The sequence below is a fragment of the Pan troglodytes genome, chromosome 20 (genome assembly GCF_028858775.2).
Source record: "Pan troglodytes isolate AG18354 chromosome 20, NHGRI_mPanTro3-v2.0_pri, whole genome shotgun sequence".
Lineage (NCBI taxonomy): Eukaryota > Metazoa > Chordata > Mammalia > Primates > Hominidae > Pan > Pan troglodytes.
Window position 1 is genome coordinate 44,554,123 of NC_072418.2, and position 8,095 is coordinate 44,562,217.

The 8,095-nt window shown below is 42.7% G+C and overlaps 1 pseudogene; it reads right to left on the reverse strand.

The window, feature by feature from the left end:
* Positions 1-1,425: 1,425 nt before the first annotated feature.
* Positions 1,426-6,962, reverse strand: LOC100608717 (mitochondrial import inner membrane translocase subunit TIM14-like; annotated as a pseudogene).
* Between the last annotated feature and the right edge of the window lie 1,133 nt (positions 6,963-8,095).

The following is an 8,095-nucleotide window of genomic DNA, read 5'->3' on the forward strand; positions in this document are numbered from 1 at the left end:
CTGCAGCCTCAATCTCCCAGGCTCAAGTGATCCTCCTGCCTCAGCCCCCGCCCCCCAAGTAGCTGGGACTACAGGCATGTACCACCATGCCTGGCTAATTTTTGTACTTTTTTGTAAAGACGGGGTTTCACCATGTTGCCCAGGCTGTTCTTGAACTCCTCAGCTCAAGTGATCCTCCAGCCTGGGCCTCCCAAAGTGCTGGGATTAGAGGCGTGAATCATCGTGTCCGGCCTAATCTTTTTAAACTTTAGAGTTGAGTTCATATGTATTTATTCTATAACTTTTGTTTTTTAACTTAATACTTCTGTATTTGGGGTATTTTTTTCTGTTGTCCACTTTTCTGGTGTGTTTCCATCCATTGTTTTTGACTGATTCACTTCTTTGACTTAATGATATGGTATATATATATATATATATATATATATTTTTTTTTTTTTTTTTTTTTTTTTTTTACAGAGTCTTGCCCTGTCGCTCAGGCTGGAGTGCAATGATGCCATCTCGGCTCACTGCAACCTCCGCTTCCCGGGTTCAAGTGATTCTCCTGCCTCAGCCTCCTGAGTAGCTGGGATTACAGGCACGCACCTCCACGCCCAGCTAATTTTTGTATTTTTAGTAAAGACGGGGGTTTCACCACGTTGGCCAGGCTGGTCTCAAACTGCCAACTTCATGATCCACCTGCCTCAGACTCCCAAAGTGCTGGGATTACAGGCGTGAGCCACCACGCCCAGCCCCATGATATAGTATCTTTTTCCTTTAATGTTATCTCCTACATCTCATCACAAACATTTATGTATACTTCACAATTACCTTCTGGTTCCCAAATTATGACTCTTGCACAGTGAGGATTCTTCAAGATCTCTCCCTGTTTTCAGCACTCCCTGAAATGTTTTCAAAGCTTCCTTTATATTGACATTTATGGATATTTTGAGCTAGTACAGATTTCTCCTACTCCAAGATATGGACTCACCTGTGCCTCCAGGAGCACTGGCTCATCTAATAAAAATAAGAATTAGAAAATAAATCATATCACAGACCATAAACTGGACCCATTGGGTGAATTTTAATTGTTTTCCATGAATACAATTGCAGAGAGGATAATATTGTTACCAGTGGAAGGTGTCCAGGTTCTTGGTGTATTGGACAAAACGCACAAACAAGGCAATAAAAGAATGAAGCAAAAAACACAGATTCATTTAAATGAAAGTACACTCCACAGAGTAGAAGTGGCCTCAAGCAAGCAGCTCAAGAGTGCTGGTTATAGAATTTTCTGGAGTTTAAATATGCTCTAGAGGTTTCCCATTGGCTACTTGGCTCACTCCCTATGTAAATAAAGTAGTGGCCTGCAATCAGTCTGATTGGTCATGGAAGGCAACCAATCAGAGGCTGAAGTGAAGTTACAAAGTTACATCCCTATGCAAATGAAGACTAGAACCTTGACCAGTCTGATTGTTGCAGGAGGGGACCGATCAGAAGTACTTTCCATTTCTCATCTGCAATGCAGAAAAAGGTGGGGTTGTAAAGGGTGTACCCTCTGTCCTTTTGTTCTTGGGCTTGGGAAGTCGAGGTTGCTTTAGAGTGGTCAAAGGGCAGGGCTGGGGCAGACCCCAGGGGCAGTATGGAGGCCCCTCAGTATGTGTCCTGGAGGAGCCAAGCTCTCGCACTCAGAATCTGTCCATCCCTGAGTTAGCACCCAGTTGCCTGGAACCCCCTCCTCCCCACAACGACCCCATGACCTGTGCAGAGTGGGTGCCCTCAGCACCTGCAGCCTCTCCCTATCCTGATAGCAGCCATTTTTCTTATTTTCTCAATAACTCAGGAGGACACACCCTCACCTGTGGACTTAGCTCTTTTTTTTTTTTTTCAAATTATACTTTAAGTTCTGGAATACATGTGCAGAATGTGCAGGTTTGTTACATAGGTGTACATGTGCCATGGTGATTTGCTGCACCCATCAACCTGTCATCTACATTAGGTATTTCTCTAATGCTGTTCCTCCCCTTACCCCTGAGCCCCCCAACAGGCCCCGGTGTGTGATGTTCCCCTCCCTGTGTCTATGTGTTCTCAATATTCACTGAGAGACCTCTGTTCTGTTCCATTGGTCTATCTGTTTTGGTACCAGTACCATGCTCTTTTGGTTACTGTAGCCTTGTAGTATAGTTTGAAGTCAGGTAGCATGATGCCTCCAGCTTTGTTCTTTTTGCTTAGCATTCTCTTGGCAATATGGGCTCCTTTTTGGTTCCATATGAACTTTAGAGTAGTTTTTTCTAATTCCATGAAGAAAGTCAATGGTAGCTTGACGGGAATAGCATTGAATCTATACATTACTTTGGGCAGTATGGCCATTTTCACAATATTGATTTTTCCTATCCATGAACACGGAATGTTTTTCCATTTGTTTGTGTCCTCTCTTATTTGCTTGAGCAGTGGTTTGTAATTCTCCTCGAAGAGGTCCTTCACATCCCTTGTAAGTTGTATTCATAGGTATTTTATTCTCTTTGTAGCAATTGTGAATGGGAGTTCACTCATGATTTGGCTCTCTGTTTGTCTATTATTGGTGTATAGGAATGCTTGTGATTTTTGCATATTGATTTAGTATCCTGAGACTTTGCTGAAGTCGTTTATCAGTTTAAGGAATTTTGGGGCTGAGATGATGGGGTTTTCTAAATATACAATCATGTCATCTGCAGACAGAGACAATTTGACTTCCTCTCTTCTTATTTGAATACCTTTATTTCTTTCCCTTGCTTGATTGCCCTGGCCAGAACTTCCAATACTATGTTGAATAGGAGTGGTGACAGAGGGCATCTTTGTCTTGTGCCAGTTTTCAAAGGGAATTCTTCCAGATTTTGCCCATTCAGTATGATATTGGCTGTGGGTTTGATAAAAATAGCTCTTATGATTTTGAGATACATCCCATCGATACCTAGTTTATTGAGTGTTTTTAGCATGAAGATGTGTTGAATTTTATCAAAGGCCTTTTCTGCGTCTGTTGAGATAATCATGTGGTTTTTGTCATTGGTTCTCTTTATGCGATGCATTACGTTTGTTGATTTGCATATGTTGAACCAGCCTTGCATCCCAGGGATGAAGATGACTTGATCATGGTGGATAAGCTTTTTGATGTGCTGCTGGATGCGGTTTGCCACTATTTTATTGAGGATTTTCGCATCGATGTTCATCAGGGATATTGGCCCGAAATTTTCTTTTCTTGTTGTGTCTCTGCCAGGTTTTGGTATCAGGATGATGCTGGTCACATAAAATGAGTTAGAGAGGACTCCCTCTTTCTCTATTGATTGAAAGAGTTTCAGAAGGAATGGTACCAGTTCCTCTTTGTACCTCTGGTAGAATTCAGCTGTGAATCTGTCTGGTCCTGGGCTTTTGTTGGTTGGTAGGCTATTAATTACTGCATCAGTTTCAGAACTTGTTATTGGTCTATTCAGGGATTTGACTTCTTCCTGGTTTAGTCTTGGGAGGGTGTATGTGTCCAGGAATGTATCTATTTCTTCTAGATTTTCTACTTTATTTGCATAGAGGTGTTTATAGTATTCTCTGATGGTAGTTTGTATTTCTGTGGGATCAGTGGTGATATCCCCTTTTTCCTTCTTTATTGTGTTTATTTGATTCTTCTCTCTTTCCTTCTTTATTAGTCTGGATAGTGGTCTATCTATTTTGCTAATCTTTTTAAAAAACCAGCTCCTGGATTCATTGATTTTTTGAAGGGTTTTTTGTGTCTCTATCTCCTTCATTTCTGCTCTGATCTTAGTTATTTCTTGTCTTCTGCTAGCTTTTGAATGTGTTTGCTCTTGCTTCTCTAGTTCTTTTAATTGTGATGTTAGGGTGTCGATTTTAGATCTTTCCCACTTTCTCATGTGGGCATTTAGTGCTATGAATTCCCCTCTAAACACTGCTTTATCTGTATCCCAGAGATTCTGATAGGTTGTATCTTTGTTCTCATTGGTTTCAAAGAACTTATTTATTTCTGCCTTAATTTTGTTATTTACCCAGTAGTCATTCAGGAGCAGGTTATTCAGTTTCCATGTAGTTGTGCGGTTTTGAGTGAGTTTCTTAATCCTGAGTTCTAATTTGATTGCACTGTGGTCTGAGAGACTGTTCGTTATGATTTCCATTCTCTTGCATTTGCTGAGGAGTGTTTTACTTCCAATTATGAGGTCAATTCTAGAATAAGTGCTATGTGGTGCTGAGAAGAATGTATAGTCTATTGATCTGGGGTGGAGAGTTCTGTAGATGTCTATTAGGTCTGCTTGGTGCAGAGCTGAGTTCAAGTCCTGAATATCCTTGTTAATTTTCTGTCTTGTTGATCTGTCTAATATTGACAGTGGGGTGTTAAAGTCTCCCACTATTACTGCATGGAATTCTAAGTCTCTTTGTAGGTCTTTAAGAACTTGCTTTATGAATCTGGATGTTCCTGTATTGGGTGCATATATATTTAGGACAGTTAGCTCTTCTTGTTGCATTGATGCCTTTACTATTATGTAATGCCCTTCTTTGTCTTTTTTTTTTATCTTTGTTGGCTTAAAGTCTGTTTTATCAGAGACTAGGATTGCAACCCCTGCTTTTTGTTTGTTTGTTTGCTTGTTTTCCATTTGCTTGGTAAATATTCCTCCATCCCTTTATTTTGAGCCTATGTGTGTCTTTGCACATGAGATGGGTCTCACGCACCAATGAGCCTTGACGCTTTATCCAATTTATCAGTCTGTGTCTTTTAATTGGGGCACTTAGCCCATTTACATTTAAGGTTAATATTGTTATGTGTGAATTTGATGCCATAATTATGATGTTACCTGGTTATTTTGCACATTAGTTGTTGCAGTTTCTTCATAGTGTCGATGGTCTTTACATTTTGGTATGTTTTTGCAGTGGCTGGTACTGGTTTTTTCTTTCCATATTTAATGTTTCCTTCAGGAGCTTTTATAAGGCAGGCCTGGTGGTGACAAAATCCCTCAGCATTTGCTTGTCTATAAAGGATTTTATTTCTCCTTCGCTTATGAAGCTTTATTTCGCTGGATATAAAATTCTGGGTTGAAAACTGTTTTCTTTAAGAATGTTGAATATTGGCTCCTACTCTCTTCTGGCTTGTAGAGTTTCTGCAGAGAGATCCGCTATTAGTGTGATGGGCCCTTCAGATTGAGAAATCCTTAGATTGGAGTCACTTCAATTCCAGAAGTTATGAGGACTGAGCTGGGCAATCTTCATTCCATCATACATTTTTTGAAAAGTACATGCCCTTCCTATTCTATGAAAAGCTGCCCTGGCCTCAGAGATGAACACAACTGGCAAGCCTGCTCATGTAGTTTGGATGTTTGTCCACTCCAAATCTCATGTTGAAATGTAATCCCCAATGTTAAAGGTGGGGCCTGGCTGGGTCATGAGGGCAGGTCCCTCATGAATGGCTAGGTCCTGTCCTCATGATAGTGAGTGATTTTGTACAAGGTCTGGTTATTTAGAAGTGTGTGGTGCCAGGCACAGTGGCTCATGCTTGTGATCCCAGAACTTTGGGAGACTGAAGGAGGAGGATTACCTGAGGTCAGGAACTCAAGACCAGCCTGGCCAACATGGTGAAACTCCATCTGTACTAAAAATACAAAAATTCACCAGACTTGATGGTGCACACCTGTAATCCCAGCTACTTGGGAGGCTGAGGTAGAAGAATAGCTTGAACTCAGGAAGCAGAAGTTGCGGTGAGCTGAGATTGTGCCACTGGATTCCAGCCTGAATGACAGGGTGAGACTGTCATGGAGTGACACCTCCCCCCTGCCACTTACTACCACTCTCACCATGTGTTATATCTATTCCTCTTCCCTTTCTGCCACAAGTAAAAGCTTCACTGGAAGCCAAATAAATGCTGTCACCCTGTTTCTTGTGCATCATGCAGAAACGTGAGCCAATTAACTTCTTTTTTTGCAAATTATCTGGTCTCAGGTATTTCTTTATAGCAACACAAAAGTGGCCTAATACACCTGCCTTCCCCCCAATACATAGAAGTTTATATGAGGAACAGGGACTGATCTTTATAAAGCCACAAAGAGTGCTAAGAAAGAATCTCACAAAAGTCCACAGGAGAAAAATTCAACCTGATGATGAGGTTGCAAAATCTGCGAGCTGAGAAGGAGTTCCTATTGTGGGTTCCACAGAGATGTCTGGGAGAACTCCAAGGTCACCACCATAGGGTGGTCTGGGGCGAAAGAGAGGTGCCACCTTATCCTTACAGATTGTCACCTGAGCAAAGACTCTTGATCTTCTGCAGAGGGTCAGGGCCATCCCCTGGATGGTTTCCTTTGCACACCTCATGGTGGAACCTGAGAGCTGGCTGGGATCTCTGGGAAGGAACATGGCCCCAGGCCCCAGGAAACTCTCAGTCATTCATCTCCTCTCTTTGTCCACAGGGTCAGTGGCTCACTCCTCCTTCTGAACCAGCAGCTTACCTCCAGCAAAATGATCCTTTCAGGCTGACTGTGAAATAGGAGACATCTGAGTCTTCTGTTATAGGTTATTAAATCCAAAATCAAATTTTTCTCTGCTTGGAGGCATTTTATTATAAAAAGTTGGTACTCGTACACATAAACTAATATAAACTTGAAATTTACTATACCTTTACATTTCTTAGCTTGTCCTTACAGTAAATTTTTAGCTTCATTGATCTTGGCTATTATATAAAGAGACCCTCTTTTGTCTGGGTGATTTAAGAGCATAACATGTTGATAAGAACCTCTTACTGTTTCCTTTATTGGCGATAGGGCTTACATCTAGTATTAGTGCTGCTTCCTGTTTTGTCATTTTGGGTTCAACCCCACCTCTGTCGTAATAACCTCTGAAAAATATTTTGGTAGACTTTGAAAAACTTGTTTTACTTGAGGCTCTCTGTGCTTCGTGGCTTGCCAAACATAACAGCTTGCAAATCCTGCAGCAGCAGTCGGTACAGCTGCTACCACTGCACAGGCCATGGCTCCAGCCTGGCTCCCCTGCTTCCACTAGGAGGGTGGATCATCCCAGCCCAGAGGCCGCACCCACTACCTACTTGGCTTTACCAGAGAGCAATGTAGCAGCGACCACAGTAGTCACAAATTGCCCAAGCACCTTTTTCCTTTTTAAAGTGGTGGTGATGATGCATTTACTTTATTGAGCTATGGTGAATAGTCAATGAAATCAGGTGACTTGCATTGAGTCCATAAATACTAAACGCTGTGAACTGACGTTGCCATTGTTGGCTTAAGGTCCCATTCAACACCAGATCCCACTGTTTGTCTCAGTTGCACCATCTCCACAGTGGTGGCAACACCGTGTCCCTCAGAGGATGGACCATAATTGTGTTTGAGGGTGGGAACATGTTATCAGAGGGAAGGAAAACTCCTGGTCTGTGGAAGGGCCACAGTGTCCCTCTAAGCTGAGTCACAACATTGTTTGAGAAAGTACCAACCAAACTTCCGCTGTGTTCACTGAGCCTGAGTCTGAGACATTCACCTGTTTCTCCCATCACAGGTTGTGGACCCCGAGCCTCCCATGACAGGAGCAGTCCCTCTCCACCTATTTTTGGTCAGGGCTGTGCCCTTCCGGGTTTGCCTGGGGCAGGAAGTCACAGCCAGCCTGGGTATCCAAGGGCAAGGGTCTGTGTTCTTGGACCCAAGGGGAAGTGAATGGTTTGAGCTCTGGCTATGTGGATTTGAGTTGGCAGCCTGAGCCCCAGAAGAAGAGAAGATACACGGGACATTCAGGCTAACTGGGTCGCTACAGTCGGCATTCACTGGGTTCTGGGCTCCACTCTCATAGAGTCCTGTGTCACTACCTGTGACACTGAGTAAAGTGAAGGTCCTGTTGCCCTTGGACATCTTCAGCCTGGGACTGGCCAGGAAGCTCTGACCCCTTACTCACCACAGGTATGTTGTGTCCTGAGTCTCAGGTTCACAGGTTAACCTACAGAGTCTTTGTCCTCCACAGGGTCCTGTTGCCTTGATGGAGGGCTTTGTAAGCTCTACTGTGCAGATAACAGAGAGAAGACTGCCCTATGGGGCACCCTGATTACTCCAAAGTGAATATGGAACGCATATAGCATGCACGTTTTCTTATCAAACTTGTGTAA